Raw genomic sequence first — 17,777 nt, forward strand, 5'->3', positions numbered from 1 at the left:
CTGAATGTTAATCCACAGATCCTGGATAATCCTAATCTGACCTCTAATCCTATGGGACATGTTCATTTTTTGAATGAACATGTCCCTTAGTTTAGCTGTGGTGATTCTCTTTGAATCATTCATTTGAACCTAACAAGTGTCCGGATTTCCCTCTTTAAGCTTTGCTTCATTAGATCCACTCCATTAGCTTCGATTGTTTTAACTAGCAGGTCTGACAATGGGTATTTAGGGTTGATGTAATTGCTGGTTTTGTAGGCTAGTCTTGGTGCAAGACGTTCTTGTTGAGTTGGTCAACCTCAAGGCCTCATTCTCTCAACACTACACCTGTCGCGACTATAGAGGGCGTTTCTGTAAGCCGCGATCCTGCTACGGGTTTTGGAGTGTGGTGTGGGGTGATCTAAAAGTTTTTTTTCAACAGCTTCTGTTAACCTTCGATAGTAATGTGTGCAGCAAGGAGAAGTGGAGCGAGGGATCCCAATAGTTGAATGAATAGTAAACAAACAGCTCTTGCACCAAGACTAGTTGTGGCCCAGTACCACGCTTCACTGGTGTTTGTTGATATTCTGTGTACACAGCAAGCAGTTCAAAGTTTTCTTTTCCTATGTTCCCACTAAACACACAGTGCAACTTGTGTACATTGCCAAGCTAGCTGCAATTAAGACGTCACCTACATGTATTGACAGTAAATCATTAATGTTTAATCATCGGTGAAAAAAAACCATAACATTAATGTCAGTAGTACGCGAATGTTGGGCCTTGTTTACGTTAATGGTTGAGGCAAGCAATTCTGTCTTCATGTGTTAAAATTACTGTTGGGGGATTTTGTGGTTTCTCAAAATATTTGCTAGCATAGTTGCTTTCAATAATTTAATGTTGTGGCGGGCGAGGCTGTGGCAAAGCGGTGAAGAGCACTGGGATCAGCAGAGGTTGGGTGTCATAGCACTTGTGTCTTTCCTTGAGCAAGATGTTTTACCATTATTACTGTGTCCTTCGGATGGGACCATTATGTAGCCCTGTTCTATTATGGGTAGTGTTCATAAAAGAACACAGAACACAGGAAGAGTTCCTGGTTCACACAATAGCAAGCACCCCTTGTTTACAGGTTTCCTCAGGCTGGCAAGCTACAGTTATTTAAGTTCACTTATGAGGCATCCTTGGTTACCAAGAAATATACAAAACAATAAAAAATAAGACGGTTATTTGCGTGTCACTATTAATACATAAATCTTTAGCTCTTCAAAGAGTTTGAACTTCAGGCTTCTGTTGCCATTGTTTTTTGGTCTTAGTGGCTTGCAAACGTTACCATGGATATTGTGTTATTTTAATGGAAGTTCCCTTTTTGACAGGAAAAGCTCTTTGCCTTGTACAATCAATCAAACTCCAGGTCTTGTGTTTACCGATTACAAGTGAAGTGTGTACGTGAACACTTATTAAAATATACTTATCATTCACAGCATTCTCCCTTAACGCTGTGGTCCGCTGGCCAGATGCCAGTTAAAACACCCGAGGACCAGTCAAACTGAACTGTAAGTCTGGCTGTCTAGTTCAGTGTTCGAAAGCATTTTTGTATTTCATTTGAAATATGGTCTACTAGTGAAAAAGCTAATGGACAAGTGAAATTAGAAGCTTTATGTGTTTACTGTTCCTACAGGCTGGTCTCTAAATAAAAGTGTATTTATAAGACATACACTCCATTGGAGTGTATGCTTTAAATAAGGGAATCAATGTGTGGTGAAGAGGTTTTCAACTAGTGGTTTAATCCCAACGAGGCCTGGTTCTTGATAGTTTTACCGAGACGAAGTTGAGGTAAATTATCAAGAACCAGGCCTCGGCAGGTTTAAACCACTAGTTGAAAACCGATTCGACACACTTTGATTCTCATATACCTTTTCGGTCAAAAACATCAACACTTTTTGGTAAAAAAGTAAAATAAATGCAAAAATTATAATTGTTCAATGATTTCTTTTAACACAACACCCCTCCAGCTATGAAATGGTAAGGCCCTCCGCCGCCCACGGGTAAACAACTCCTTGTAAGGGAATGCTGTGCGCGTCGCGCGTATTGCGTGATGTGGCACAACTGTTTCAGCCGTTGCTCTCGACCAATAGGAATGAAGAAACTGTCTTATAAAAACAGGTGCAAGCTTGCGTGTCAGGCCCATGTTTCATCACTTTTTACTAGTCATAAACAAAGGTTTATACACACCCACGTGACGCGCTCTCCACCAATAGGAATAGCGAAACTGTCTGAGGTATTTATGAATGGTTGAGTTGAATTCATGATGTACTGATGTTTCAATCTGAACAATAAACCACGCTGATGTCTGAGAATTTGTAAACAATTCGCAGTGTTGTTTTAAAAGCATATAAGTACAGTGACCATGACCAGTGTGTATAAATAAATGTCTTGAGGTCAGTAGGACAACAATAAAGGAAGCTCATACATGTTTTAAGAGGAAGTATGACATAACCATCCAACTGTTGCAAGGTGTTTCCCCTCTTGTAACCTAGACAACAACAATAAACCAGGCCCCAATTGCATGGAGCTGCAAAAGTATGCTTACCAAAGTAAGGTTACCAGCTTAAATACCATGTCACATGTACCATTTCTGACTGGTATCCTGCTTATTTCTGCTAAGCAGGAATTTGTTAAGCATTATGATCTGCTTTAAGCAGCTCTGTGAAATTGGGCCCTGGAGTCACCACAGAGAGAAACCCATCCTAAAACCACATCAAGCGAATGACTATCATGTTTGGAATTCAGCTGCTACTGTTAATTGTCCTATCTCACTCACCCTCCCCCTTCAAACCACCAATTTAACCCTTTCATAGAAAAGCAATCCTACCACAGATAGGCTTTACACAGTCTACCCTTTTACATGGTGTTGGTATTAGGGGCATGGAGTTATGACCTTTCTAATGCTGTGTACTTACGAAATGATCAGTCCATCTGACACACAGTGTATAAACCAATAACCTTCCTTTTTGGATAGAGGCAATACATCAAGTAGTGACTTTATTAACCTGATTGGACACTCATCTGCTCGGATGGTCAGCTTTATTAACCATTTACTCCAGTCTCATGAATACCATCATCTTATTATTTACCAATCTTATTCGTCATCATGTACGTGTGTAGTTGGTGAATAGATCTACATGTAACTGTGATGCATCTGTTGGTGTGGGTGGATGTTTAGCACTGTGCTTCATTGCCATCTGTCTATCCACCACGCAAAGATTCCCAGTTATCTGAGGAATTCGGGGCCAACTCGTCGTCGTATGCGGTTTGGAGCTAAACTTGTAGGGGACGTATCTTAGATGTCATTGTGTTGGATGTCAGCTCGTGGAATAACTGTGCGTTTAGTGTGTGTTAATTGAGTTGTAAAGCTTGGTTAGTTTTAATTTTGGACTGGTGCTGGATGGGGAATTTATCTCGGTTGGATTCTCTACTGGTTTCCGAGGCTGAAGCGGTGCTTGACTTTTTTTTTTCATCAAATAAGGTAAGATGATTTGCCACCAATGTCACCAGGGAATTACACTTAATTGCTTGTTTGTATTTCCAGTAAAACCAAAATGGTCTTTAAAATTGTGTGTTAAGACTTGAGGGCCTAATACTTCTTTGTTTGGGGGGGGGGGGAGGGAGAAGACCTTTCAATACAAAATACTTATTCAAAAAGTTCCATAATATTTTGTTTGCGAATTCAGACTTCTTTACTCATTTATTTCATTTAGGCTAGGCTGTAGACTCTCAGATTTCAAGGAATGTTTTCATGACATTTATCATTTAAAGTTCATAGTTAGATTGAACTTATTTCAGTACAAGATAAAATAGATGTAAAGTTCATATTTACTGAAAATTGTGGGAATGTTCTACCCAATATTTGTTTAACTCAGTGCCCTTTCTCAATTGTAAGGAAATATTTGTTTTGTTCAAAGTTGAATAGTATCACTGTACCCAGTGTTTGAACAATGATTGTTTGGTTTGTGGATTGAGGATGAAATTAATATGAAAAATATTTGCTCAACATTCCTTCATCTAATCTATAAATATATGACATTATGTAGGAAGCAAAAGCCTTGTAAAGAACTTTGTCATATGATTACAATTTTAATTCATTTTTAACACCCCTCCCTTGGTAGCTTCCGTGACCTTTCACCTTTGACCTCTGTGTCATTTTGTAAAACTTGTTGACTGAGACTGCATGTAAATTGTAATGTTTGTTGTGAAAAATAATAAAGACTTGTAAATGCGCACATAGGCTATCCACTGGGTGTTCAAGGCATAGTAAAACCAAAAACAAAGCGAAAGAAAACAAACACCAAAAATAAGTCCTTAAAAACCTGTGACATAATTAGATAAGTTTTGAAGGCAAGATCTAAGATTAAATGGTAGCGAGGAGTTTTCGTTTTCGACGACGGATGTTTCTGCGACAGTTTTGATTACATTTGGCGTCATCTGCGCATGCGTGGGCTTTGAGGATGGGTGTCTTTCAATTTCTTGACAGTACTTGGGATAATTCTGCAGTGTGCTGAAAACGACACTGTATGGCTGAAAACGTATACAGTCACAAAACAATTTGTTGTCGGAAACAAAACTCCCTGTTAACTGTTTTAAAAAGATAACTAGACAGAGAAAAACAGTGCGGGTAAAATTACATGGAAAGAGAATTGGATATTCATGTTATTCTGTTTTGTGGGATCAGGTAGACATATGCAGTGCGATGGCATAATGAATGGGCCAGCTTATATTCACAAGGTCAGGTGTACTTTCACATGCACCTGTGTGTAATCTAGAAAGGCCTTGAAGTGAATGGAGTGTTGCATTAGAATCCATAATGTGATATTAAGATGTTAATTTTCCCTGCATTTACTACATCCTGAATGAAATTATTGCATGGGTGAAATGGCGTTTGGATGGTTGGTTCCAATCTTACGTGAACCATAAAATTAATAACGACAGGCGGACTCATGCCAGTCATGATGTCAGCTTAGGATTTGAGAAGCCGATAAGTGTATATTTGGGAAAAGATTCGGGTACCCTCATCTTTCATTGGAATGTGGAATGAATATTGTTTTTAATTTTACGACTTCCAGTGAACAACAGCTGGCTCAGTTTTGACATTTGAAACAGAGAAATTGTTCTGCGCCTTGAACACCCAGCAGGGTGGATATGTGCGCATTACAAGTCTTATTATTATTATTATTAATATTTATTCAAATTTATGTTGAAGCAGTAATACTGTTTGTCCACAAGCTATCTTAACAGACAATTAAATGCTTGCAGAAGTAAGCAGGGGACCATTTGCAAGTTGTATAATTCACATGGTACTGTATAGCCCGGTTCATACTTTCTGCGAATGCGAAGCGAATGTTGATGTCACAAAAATCGCAATGAATATTCGCAGCCGTTCAACTCACTTGCGAATATCGCTGCGAAAGGATAGTTGTGACGTCAAATTCACGTCAAATTCGCTTGGCATTCGCAGGAAGTATGAACCGGGCTTATCTTGGCCGGCTGGTGATCTTACTCTTCTAAGCAAATCTACTTCTTAGATGTAGAAGCTTATTTTGTAGGACCCTGGTCTGTATAATAGAGGACCCATTTCTTCATGTGAACATGAGTGTTTTCTAACCCAGGGCTTTTTTATAACCAACATTGATAAGATAAGGTCTTCCATATATGGTACATACCACAACCCACACTAGAGATAAAAATCAAGTGCCACTTCTGACCTTCATGGTTCATTTGGATTGAACGCTGGAGGTCAAAGGTTAAGTGTAAAGTCTACTTGAATTTCGGTGCGCTGTACAGACTCGCAGTAAACAAACAGTCAGTTTGTACATGTAGACATGTATGCAAAGTTTTATACAAGTTGCCGTTGGGAGCGTTCAGTTTATTGGAGCATTGGACTCTGGAGTTGAAAGAAATTTACTTAAAACTCGCAAAAAATATTCATGTTTCTTTTTTTTTTTTTAAGAGGAAAAAAATTGATATAAGAGTCAATAATTTTGCTGGCTCTAAAAGGAATACGAATTTGTGAGTTTGCAAAGCACACTACTGTAGGTTCCTGAATAACTGTCTTGAAGATGTTGAAAACCTACTTGTTGAAGATATATTGTTTGTACAATCACAGGCCTAAATGTAGACGTGGCACCCACAGCAACTGTCAAGGTGCCCTGTGATTTCGCTGCGGTGCCCTTTGTGCAAAGTTCCAATGCTAATTTTCCTCATAAAAGTGCCCCTTAATCAGAGAATAACTACTGTGCCCCTTCAAGAATGGAGTTCAAGGCCTGCCAGCATTTCTTCAATCTGAATAATGCTGTATGTGATTGAGTCCTGACGTCATTTTTACCTTGTTGGTTATTCAGAGTGAATCACAATCTTCTCATTAATTACTTAATCAACTTGGTATGACTCTGTTATAAGCAAACTATAACTCACGCTAAAATGTGACAGGAGTTGAGCCATCTAAATACCAAATAATAACATATTGGAGGCTGGGATAGTTTACTATTATTCAAAACCACAATGGATGATATTAAATGGTCAGACAGTAGGAGGGTTGACTATTTACTGTGTAGATGTATGCACAACCAGATATTTGGTCGCATTGCAGGCTGGCATATCATTCATAACCACAATTGATGATTTTAAATGGTCAGACAGTAGGAGGGTTGACAAGTGGAGATGTACATGTATTCATCACCAGATATCACATTGAAGGCTAGCATAGTTACTATTATTCAAAATCAAAATGGATGATATTAGCTGGTCATATAAAAGTAGGAGGGTTGACTATTTACTGTGTAGATGTCACCACCAGATATCACATTGGCAAGGGACGATTTTAAATGATCAAACAGTTGGAGGGTTGACTGTGGTAGATGTAGTCACCACCAGATATCACATAGTTTATCTATCATTCAAAACCATGATGGATGTTATTGAATGGTCAGACAGTAGGAGGGTTGACTATGTGCTGGGTTTTCACCACAATACATCACACTACAGGCTACATGTAGCTTAGTTTACATTTATCCACAAAGCAAAGATGTAGGTTTTGTTCAAAATCACGATGACTGATCAGTGATATTCAACAGTTGAACAGCAGGAGGTTTAATTAAATTATAGATGCAGTCATCAACAGATGTCTTTATTGTTCAACCATGAAATACAATTTCCAGAAATGGCTCTAATATTGGTTTTTTTTATGGAATTCTATACCATGTAAGTGCCAATAGCAACTCAGAATGGTCTTAATATAGATGGTGCTCTTACTACAAACGCTTGTATAATATTATTGTGAATAATATTTTTCTGTGGCCTGCAGACTTTTTTTTGTAGAGCTTTGCCCAGACAAAAATAGCAAATCCCAAGAGATCTGTATTCACCTTAAGGTTGGGAATAATATGAAATGTCAGATGACAATTAATTTCTGAAAGTCAATTTTTGGGGTGGGAAAAAAAAAAAAAAACACCACAAAAACATGTTAAGGTTATGCAAACATGGACACTAGTTGTTAATGCAAATCTGCAAAGGTTAACATAAGAACTTTCATGTAAACAAAGAAAATTGAACTTTTAATTTAAGTGAAATGAGATTTTTGTAAGTTTTGAACAAAACGTTTGATTCACAGAGCATTTGTTTACCACCATGACCACGACCAACCATCTATAGGCTAACCTGTGGCAGCTGGTCCTTTATATGTCAAGGACTCCGATAAAAGGGGATTTTTTTTTCTAGAAATACTCCAGGCTTGACTTTGGGTCTCTTTGAACCCTGAAGTGGGACTGCATGTAAACAAACACGCACCAAACCTTTGAATTTGTTCGTTGATCAAGTGGAAAAGATTTGATGTTATCTGGAAGTTCAAATGAAATGTAATCCGAACGTACATGTACTGGCCCGCATGGTGCTTCTAAAGTGGTGCAAAGACATGTTTTATGACAATGTTTATTTGGATGCTGCTGGAGAATTGTTGTCTGTACACTTGTTTATCTCAAGTACTTCAGTGAGGTTAAAGGCAGTGGAAACTATTGGTAATTGTCAAAGACCAGCCTTCACAGTTGGTGTATCTCAACATATGCATGAAATAACAAACCTGTGAAAATTTGAGCTCAATCGGTCATCGAACTTGCGAGATAATAATGAAAGAAAAAACCACCCTTGTCACACGAAGTTGTGTGCGTTTAGATGGTTGATTTCGAGACCTCAAATTCTGAATCTGAGGTCTCGAAATCAAATTCGTGGAAAATTACTATGGCACTTCAGAGGGAGCCGTTTCTCTCAATGTTTTATACCATCAACCTCTCCCCATTACTCGTAATCAAGAAAGGTTTTATGCTAATAATTATTTTGAGTAATTACCAACAGTGTCCACTGCCTTTAAGTTCTCAGTTGTCTTTTGCTGCAGTTGGTGTATGTGGAGGGACGTAATAGAAAGCTACTTAAAGCAATTAATGCACAAAACTGTCTTTAAATAAATGATTTGGGAATTCTGGGGAAAAATAATTTTAGGTCATAAAAAGAACTAAAATATAAACTGACAGTTCTTTTCAGACACCAAACTCTTCCTTGGGCAGTAAAAAAATAGCAAGACAAGTTCTCATGAGCAAATCTACAGAGCAAAGAAGATACACATAATGGTGGTGTCACAAACTGAAGGTACATTGATACCCTTGCAATGCCCCAAACTCATCATGCAAAGTTTTGTTTTAAAACTTTCAGTTCACTTCCATTCTTTCTGACAGGTGAAAAAAAAAGTTTCTTGTTATAGTTTCCATCAGATTTATTTATGTGCAGTTGTTTTATTGATATTATCCAGCAGTCCTACTCGACATGTTAACCATGACCTCATGAGGCCGAGGATTGATTGATCTCAGGATTTATCGTTTCTCATCAACTATTCTTACCTCTCGGTAAGATATTACCTTACAGGATCAAGGCACATTCCATTCCTACAGGAAGAGGAAGATATCAGAACAATACACAAGGACTTTTAATTTTGCACCCTTTGCATTCCAAGACTTATTGCCTGAAACACAAATAAACATTACAAAAAAAGTGTATTATTATTTGGTTTCACCCTATACACCGATGTGTGAAAACACTGTAAACTAGTACTTCCTCGAGTTCTGTAAAAGAAAAATCATTATAGGCATATTACTCGGGTTGGATTCATAACCTTTGACAATGTAAAAAAGAACACGTTTACGAAGAGATTGTTAAGTCAAATCCTATAAAGTAACGTTTATGAGGTAATCTGGTTTTCTCCTTTCTGCTATGAAGGGCGATGGAGGAGGCAGGAAAGGGGGCGTTGAAGTGATGACAATACTAACCAACAGTTGCTAGGCACTATTTTGCCCTAAGTGCATACCAGAATTGAAGTCAGAAGTTAATCTTTTAAACGGCAGAAATATTTATGTACAGATCGTTTGGAAAGTTACGTATCCTTGATCAACACAAATTCCAGCTGTCCTGATCAACCTGTTATTTGACTCTAAGAACGTGAGCAACCACCATGACCTCTTACTACCTTCTTGACCCCCAGGGTGAACACCATGGTGGGGAAAGAATTGATGATAAATGGACCCATAGAGGGGTGTCAATTGGAAAAGGAGCAAAAGTAACACAATCTCCAAAATTCGTTTGATTTTTTGAGACAGCAGTACAAATAAAGCATGCAAAGCTGATAAGCTTACAATTCCCTAAACCAGACTCAGGTCTGTGAAGACTTTTTTAGTACTAATACAAAATAGTAATAATAGTTATTGTGTTTTTCTATGAAGTGAGTGAGTAAGTGAGCTAGTGGGACAGGTACGTAAGCTTAAAAGTTTGAGCTTACTGATGAATTTAATAAAAAAATCAAGATCCGATAAAATGTAAAACAGTAACAAATACACGAATCAAAGTTTAAGAAAGAGTCAGAAAGAGAGTTTGGTTTCGTTATTGGTCTGCTGACTGCAGACGAGATCCCTGTCTTTCTTTTTTTCCCACGCACCGTTTTGTGTAAATGAGTCCGACATGTTCATCTAGAAGTTTGTTTCCTTTTATTATTTGATTCCGGTTCCTTATATTTTTTATTTATTTTTTTTACAATTCTTCCTATTGACTTTCCTGTTGCAAAAACTGTTCAAGTACAACGTTGAGAAAATAGAATTAGCTAAATTACAAACTGCTTACAAACCAAAAGGACCTGTGGTACATAAATGAAACAAAATAATAGTTAATGACCTGAAATAGTTCGTCCCTAGCAGAGTCTTGTTTGAAGCATTCGTGTAAAAAACCTATGCACCTGTTCATACTACATTTTGCTTCAAAATGATTTCAAATTTTCAGTTATTTGGATTTGTTGATATCAATCAATCAATCAATCAATCAATCAATCGATCAATCAATGGTTAAATTTATAAGGCGCTAATCCAACAGTCGTTGTTCATAGCGCCGTACAGTAGGCTTTTGAAAAAAGATGAGTTTTAAGTAAAGTTTTGAAATTTGCTAATGAAGAAGATTGCCTGATGTTCTGCGGAAGATGATTCCACATCCTTGGTGCTGCATAAGAAAAGGCACGATCCCCCCAACTGTGTTTAGTTCTTTGAATGTGAAAGAGTGAAGTGTCGGATATTGCTTCAAAGAAATTCTTTTTCTCTAAGGCTGAAGAATTCAAAGAAAGTTTATTTGGTCAAAGATAATTATTAAAAGATATATATTTTTTTTCAATCAGGGCACTAAATTAATTTCCTGATCATCAATAATTCCCCCATTAATTCATCATTTCTTGATGATCATTTCTTGATGTTGTTACTTTCTTGAATATGCTCTCATTCAATTGGAAGTCCCATCTCCAAGACGGAGCGAATAACCCTCGAGTCTTCTCAAACAGCCGGCCGAGCGGCGAGTAAATTGACTAAATGCGTGAGTCACATATGGGCAGGCCCTGTCATTCTCAAGCATCTCTTTGCCCTGTTTCCATCTGCATTTTTGTTTGTCGTTTTTTAATTTATAATTTGAGCCAGGTCACACAAGGGTATTTTCATCAGGTAACTTAGATAAAACTTACTACACTATTTGAAATTTGAAAAGGAACACTTCAGCAGCTCAAGAGATGCCCGCCAATATCTTACTATCCCTAGAATTCAAATTACATGTGATCTGATGTGATTCTGAGAGATCAAAACTGGTTACCAGTAAATCGTTCTGACATGGCCCTCGCTCCGGTGTAATCACCATATTAGGTTGTCTGACTCATGCCGAAATTGATACTTGCGATGTGGTGTTTCTGGTTGCCATGGTTACTCGGTAGGAGAGATGGAGATTATGTATATATCGAGACATTTCGTGGATGCTGCGAGATATTTGAACCTGAAGCTGTTTGCTTTTTATAAGGACTCGGGGCAAGCTGATCTGGTTATCCGATTGTCTCTGTGACACATTGTGTGAAGTTGTTGCTAAAAAAGGTACAGTAATAGTAGGTTTTTAATGTTAATTTGTGCATCAGAATAGTATTTAATTTTTACCCTAACACCGAAACGAAGTGTATCCGGCACTTGAATACTCACTATTTTACTTATATGAGAAATATATCAGCAGACAAATCACTCTGGTGGGATATGCCTGTGGATTTGATTTGATTTAAAAAAAAAAATCTTTTTCTTAAGAACTTAATCATTGTTCGAAAGTACTGAGCCAGTATACTGTGCTTAATACACAACTGAGTATAAATCCTGCATTGTAAACTAAATGTGATGGTTTGTGTTCCGTTCACTAAATGATTTAATGTCTAGTTGCATCGTGCACTAACAGCAAGTCGAAGACAATTTAGGTTAGAGGGATAACCTGGTGACTCCCTCTTTGATACCATACTAAAGCATGAGGCTGTGCGTCTATTATCATTGAGGCTCTACCCAGGCTACCCTGAGATTGGTAGAGAGAAAAGCCAAGCGCAGAAAAAAAAACGTTTTCGCTCGGAGATATTTATCAACACACCCAAGGACTTGTGGCATGTAAATCCTTTAACGAAACTCCCAAGTTGAACAGTACTTTATAGCTCCGGCAAATTGCAGAAAATGAAAATAAACAAACGGTCATGCCACAGAATATAATTAGTTTACCCAGAGGGTCCACGAATTCCAGCAATTTTCTGCAGACGTGTAGCTGCATTATTGCCTACATGTATGATATTTATATTTAGAGTATGTTATTGCGATTAGTGTGGGTAGAGATTTTGTGGTTTTGGATTCCCGATGGTAAAGGCGTGTTTACTTGAAGTAAACTCTACTCCTGGCTTAAGGTCCTTAGTGAATAATCAGTGATGAAGTTATTACAAATCCAGGTTTATTTGGGTCTGGTTTGATCGTGAGTTCCATGGTTGGGTTTATCACCTGTGTAGCAAGATGAAGGATGATGAGAAATGTCTGTATTTCACAAGCGGCAATAAAGTACAACAATTTAACGAGAACATTGTCAGATAGTCATACAGTGCGTTTGGTCTTTATTTATTTCTTTATCCATCTATATGTTATTTTTAAAAAGTATGGAAAGCTGTGTTGGGCACTGCATGATCAGAGTTTACCCTACTTAGAGATGATGAAATGAAATAAATAAATAAATAAATAAATAAATAAATACAAATTCCATATTACAATTTTTTTGTAAAATTTGTTGGCACTTAATTTGTTAACATTAATTCTGTACTTTAGGTTACAAATTTATTGTGCTAAGTTTGTTAGTACCAAAACTTTCGTAGTATGCTCTTGGTTGAAATTAAACAAACTTTTTAGTACTGACCCTACCATATGTGTTATGAATAATATGGGTTTTAAACATTTGAGTGTACCGGTAGATCATAACTAAAAATCTGCGGGTAACCATCCTTTAAAATGCATTCTGATATAAACTATTGTAACTCATTCCACCCGAATGTATGAACATAGTACCTGAAGATTATACAGAGTGATGGGACCCCTCGACAGTCAAGTGTCTAGGTGTTGCCAAAGGTGCTAAGAATTGAAATCATATCCCTCCTTCATGACGTCTCTCGGTCACATCCTCCAAGAAGGAGCGCCAAGAATGAGACACTTGAAGATAAAGGGCATCATTAATGCAAGACTCTTCTGTAATTTGAATCTTGGCTTTATGAAGATGATTTACATGAAGCGAGGCAATCAAAACAGCCTGAGGTGGAAGGGAGTCTCATAAATTATTGGGAGGTGATAAACATTTTTTTATGGGGATCGTTAGGAGTTGTGGCTGAATAGGATGGTTTTTATTAGCATTGTAAAGTGATGGTACAGCTTGTATAAATGCAAGAAGCTTTCTAAAGGGTGTTGCCTTGGATTGGGTGCTTTGGGCTATATAACAAGCGTTTGAAAGCATTTGTTATGAAATGATCTTGGTTCGAAAGTGTTTTTTTTAAGTAGAATATAATGGTTCACACAAATTTACCTTGAATTTATGTGTTTTTCCCTTTACATGAACCAAAATGGTTTGCCATTTTGTGGAGTCAAATATTTTGTTCTAGTATAAAAGATTTGGTCCAGTAAACATTTGTTAACTTTGCATCGGGGATAAAGAATATTAAGTGTGTTCTAAAGGCACTGAGTAATCACTACTTGCATGAGTCATGTGGGAACAAAATCAACAGGCAAATTTGTTTTGTTAAATATTTTAATACATATAGTAAACATTTGGTTCAGTCAACATTTGAACAATTTTTAGCTATGTGAATTTTCCCCTCAAATTTGAATCCCGATCAAATTTGAAACATTCAAAAACAGAACACAGCAACCATGCAGACTTAGGTTTGAGTAAAACCAAAGGTACAAGTAGTGTACTTACAGAGATACTACCAAATTGTACAAAGATTATACCCAAAGATTATACCAAAAGTTATTTATTTTATTCACGATGTATCGCCGACAATATATCGCGATATTCGATATAATCGCGATTAATGAAATTTGACATCATCAGTCTTAAAACTCCAAGTGAAAGTTGTAGAAGAGACAGTCCTAGTATAAGAGAGGTGTTCTAATGACCTATTCTTCTGGTTTTACTCCAAACCTATGGGGTATCAGCTAGCAAATACATCGCGATATTTAATCGATATATCGATATATCGCGATTATCGCGATATATCGCGATACATGTATATCGATATTTCGATTAAAACCAAATCCATCCGATATCGAAATCGTGTCCAAATTAATATTGCAATATTCGATAATATCGTGATATCGCCCAAGCTTATTTCTGTCATCGTTGTATCCCGGTCATTGAGTTTGAGCCTTCACCCCCAAATTAATTCAAGAGAACCATCCTTCTGTCGTAATCATTGACTCAGACGCCTTTCCTGTGACAACGCCAGCGAGGGAAATCAAGAAAGTGTAATATTCGGACAACCCTCGGTGTAGCGAGATCACGGACAATTGCTTTGGAATGACCTCAAGCAGTCCCAACCCATGTTCCGTTTTCAAGAGCTATTTTTAGAGTTATGAGTCATCTTTTTTAAAGGGACGGTTATGACGAGAAGTTAAAGTGGCTACTTGTTATGGATACCTTGAGGCTTCAACATGGCAACCAGAAGCCGTACCTCAATTTTCTATCCTAGACTTGCAAAGACATGGGCCAAATTTTATAGAGGTTCAAATCCCACCCGAGTATTAATATGCCTGTGATTTGTATAATAATAATAATAATAATAATAATAATAATAATAATAATAATAATAATAATAATAATAATAATAATAATAATAATAATAATAATAATAATAATAATAATAATAATAATAATAATAATAATAATAATAATAATAATAATAATAATAATAATAATAATAATAATAATAATAATAATAATAATAATAATAATAATAATAATAATAATAATAATAATAATAATAATAATAATAATAATAATAATAATAATAATAATAATAATAATAATAATAATAATAATAATAATAATAATAATAATAATAATATAATAATAATAATAATAATAATAATAATAATAATAATAATAATAATAATAATAATAATAATAATAATAATAATAATAATAATAATAATAATAATAATAATAATAATAATAATAATAATAATAATAATAATAATAATAATAATAATAATAATAATAATAATAATAATAATAATAATAATAATAATAATAATAATAATAATAATAATAATAATAATAATAATAATAATAATAATAATAATAATAATAATAATAATAATAATAATAATAATAATAATAATAATAATAATAATAATAATAATAATAATAATAATAATAATAATAATAATAATAATAATAATAATAATAATAATAATAATAATAATAATAATAATAATAATAATAATAATAATAATAATAATAATAATAATAATAATAATAATAATAATAATAATAATAATAATAATAATAATAATAATAATAATAATAATAATAATAATAATAATAATAATAATAATAATAATAATAATAATAATAATAATAATAATAATAATAATAATAATAATAATAATAATAATAATAATAATAATAATAATAATAATAATAATAATAATAATAATAATAATAATAATAATAATAATAATAATAATAAGACTTGTAATGCGCACATATCCACCCTGCTGGGTGTTCAAGGCGCAGAGCTGGGAAAAGTACACAGTGCTACACACATCAGTTTTTATTGGTAAAACCAAAAATAATATGAGGTTTAAATTATTCTGCAAATATCGCTCCATAAATAATCCTACTTAGCAAAAGCAATAACTGAGTACCAGTCACAACAATGTGAATGGCATAGCATTCTGGCTGGTAACCTATAAACGGTAAGCACAGCCATGAAATTGGGCTTCGATTTTGGCTTTGGTGCCCCCTGAAATATTTCCCACAGGCTTTAAGATTCTCCAATGGAAGTGCCCTTTATAAAACAAAAATGGCCTTGCCTTCTCAAAGATAAAATTCCAGGCCTGTTCAACCATGGAGCTATGGTTCAACCATCCAGAAATGCCTCAACATACCAATTCATGCTAAGCAAACCTTCCACGCTTAGCACCTACATGTGTTCTTAGTATTGTAATGACATTGCCACTGTGGTCTTTTGTAATGTAATCTTATCAACGACCAAGGACGTTGATAAAACCCATGGCCTTCCTCAACCACTTTGACATTTAGGTCAAGTCGGACACATCTTCTGAAGATGGTGGTAAGAATTACAGCGAGGTCAGGACTGATCCTGAAGAGGAAACATTCCTCCGTGCTGGTCTGTAATTCAAGGAAATTAGTTCCTGTAATCAGAAACATTTATCAGGGAGACCTTAGCAGTTAGTAACATAGCTGGTCTTCATTGGAAATTGACTTTGAGGGTTAGGTGGGCTCTAATTTATGTGAAACTGCACAAAACTGCAGGGCTAGTAGCTCAGCATTTTTACTGGATCAATATTCTGTTGACAACCAGAATCAAAATGGGAAAAGACAATGTTTTCAAAACTGCTTTTATTTGAAGATGTTAAATTTGCATCGAGGATAAAGGATATTCATTTTGGTTTTTACCCGTAAACACTGATGTGTGTTAGCACTGTATACTCAGTACTTACCCGAGTTATTTTACATCTTTAAATCGTTTGCAGTACCCGCTGCCTAAACACAGGATTCGAACTGCATCTAGCCACGTGGCAATCTCGGTGGTCTAGTTGGTATGACACTGCTCTAGATTTGCAAAGGTCGCGGGTTCGAATCCCACCCAAGTAATATGCCTGTGATTTTTTCACAGGACTCAGGTAAGAACCGAGTATACAGTGCTAACACACATCGGTGTGTATGGGTAAAAACCAAAATGAATATGCTTTTATTTGAACAACACCAAGAGACAATCTCATTTGTCTTATGTCTATGGTACTCAGCAGAATTGAACGATGTTTATCAGATATTTGATCACCAATTTTTTTTTAAATGAATGTTATTTCACAGTGAGGAATTATTACTTAACTGTAAAGCACAACACCACTATACTTGTCCAGTCTTGAGGTTATTGGCTCAAGTAAAATAAATAGTCTTGAGCCGACAGTCCATTTAAAAGTTAGAGCCCTGGTTAAAATTTTCTTAGTAAGTTTCTGTACAGTGTTTCAGGGAGCCTAAGTGTTTGTCACCTTTCGTAAGAAAATTTAAATTTAGAATATCAAGATGGTTATGAGTTAAAATTAGACAAACCCGACTTAAAGGTTTTGAAATGAAGGCAAGTAGCACTGAATCATGCCTGATGCCTGGGGAAGATAAAAACATCTTGTTCAATATCAGAGTCACTCTGTTTAAAAAGAGTCAGAGATTTGTGTTACTGACGTCGGTCGATACGCCACTGAAATGTCTCTCTTGATTCACTTTAGATGTTTCTTCCAGCGTAGATTGAACACTAAGTTAATTGGCTGCTTGTTCCAGCATCCCCCGTTCCTTCCCCCGTTGCTTCCGCAGTATTTATTTGTCTTGAAAAGGTCGGGGATTTCATTAACCGTCTTATTTGTTTTTCGGCTCTTCTTGGTTGTTGGTCTCGTGAGGTTGTCAAGTGATGATGAGAACTGGCCAGGAACATCAGAGAAGAATTCTCCAATTATTTATTTCAAGGCTGATGGAAAGATTTGACCAAGAGATAAAATACAGGAAGTATCTGTGTGTACAGTGTGATGGTTTAACTAAAAAAGAAACCTGTGATTTAGAATTTAATGAGAATTTTTCAATCATTTGAATTTGTTTGGTTATGAGCTGTGTGTATT

The 17,777-nt window shown here is 35.6% G+C and overlaps 1 protein-coding gene across 6 annotated transcripts in view; it reads left to right on the top strand.

Moving 5' to 3' along the window:
- Positions 1 to 17,777, top strand: part of LOC139947966 (uncharacterized) — a 134,440-nt gene that overhangs the window by 27,920 nt on the left and 88,743 nt on the right. Inside the window, exon 1 of one of the 6 annotated variants that reach the window (XM_071945869.1) lies at positions 3,156 to 3,499. The exons of the other annotated variants lie outside the window; for them this stretch is intronic. The gene's annotated coding sequence lies outside the window, so the exon portion shown is untranslated. Of the gene's footprint in view, positions 1 to 3,155; positions 3,500 to 17,777 lie in introns of those variants that run through there. 6 annotated transcript variants of the gene reach the window in all.

Source organism: Asterias amurensis, chromosome 15, assembly GCF_032118995.1.
Source record: "Asterias amurensis chromosome 15, ASM3211899v1".
NCBI classification, from domain to species: Eukaryota; Metazoa; Echinodermata; class Asteroidea; order Forcipulatida; family Asteriidae; genus Asterias; species Asterias amurensis.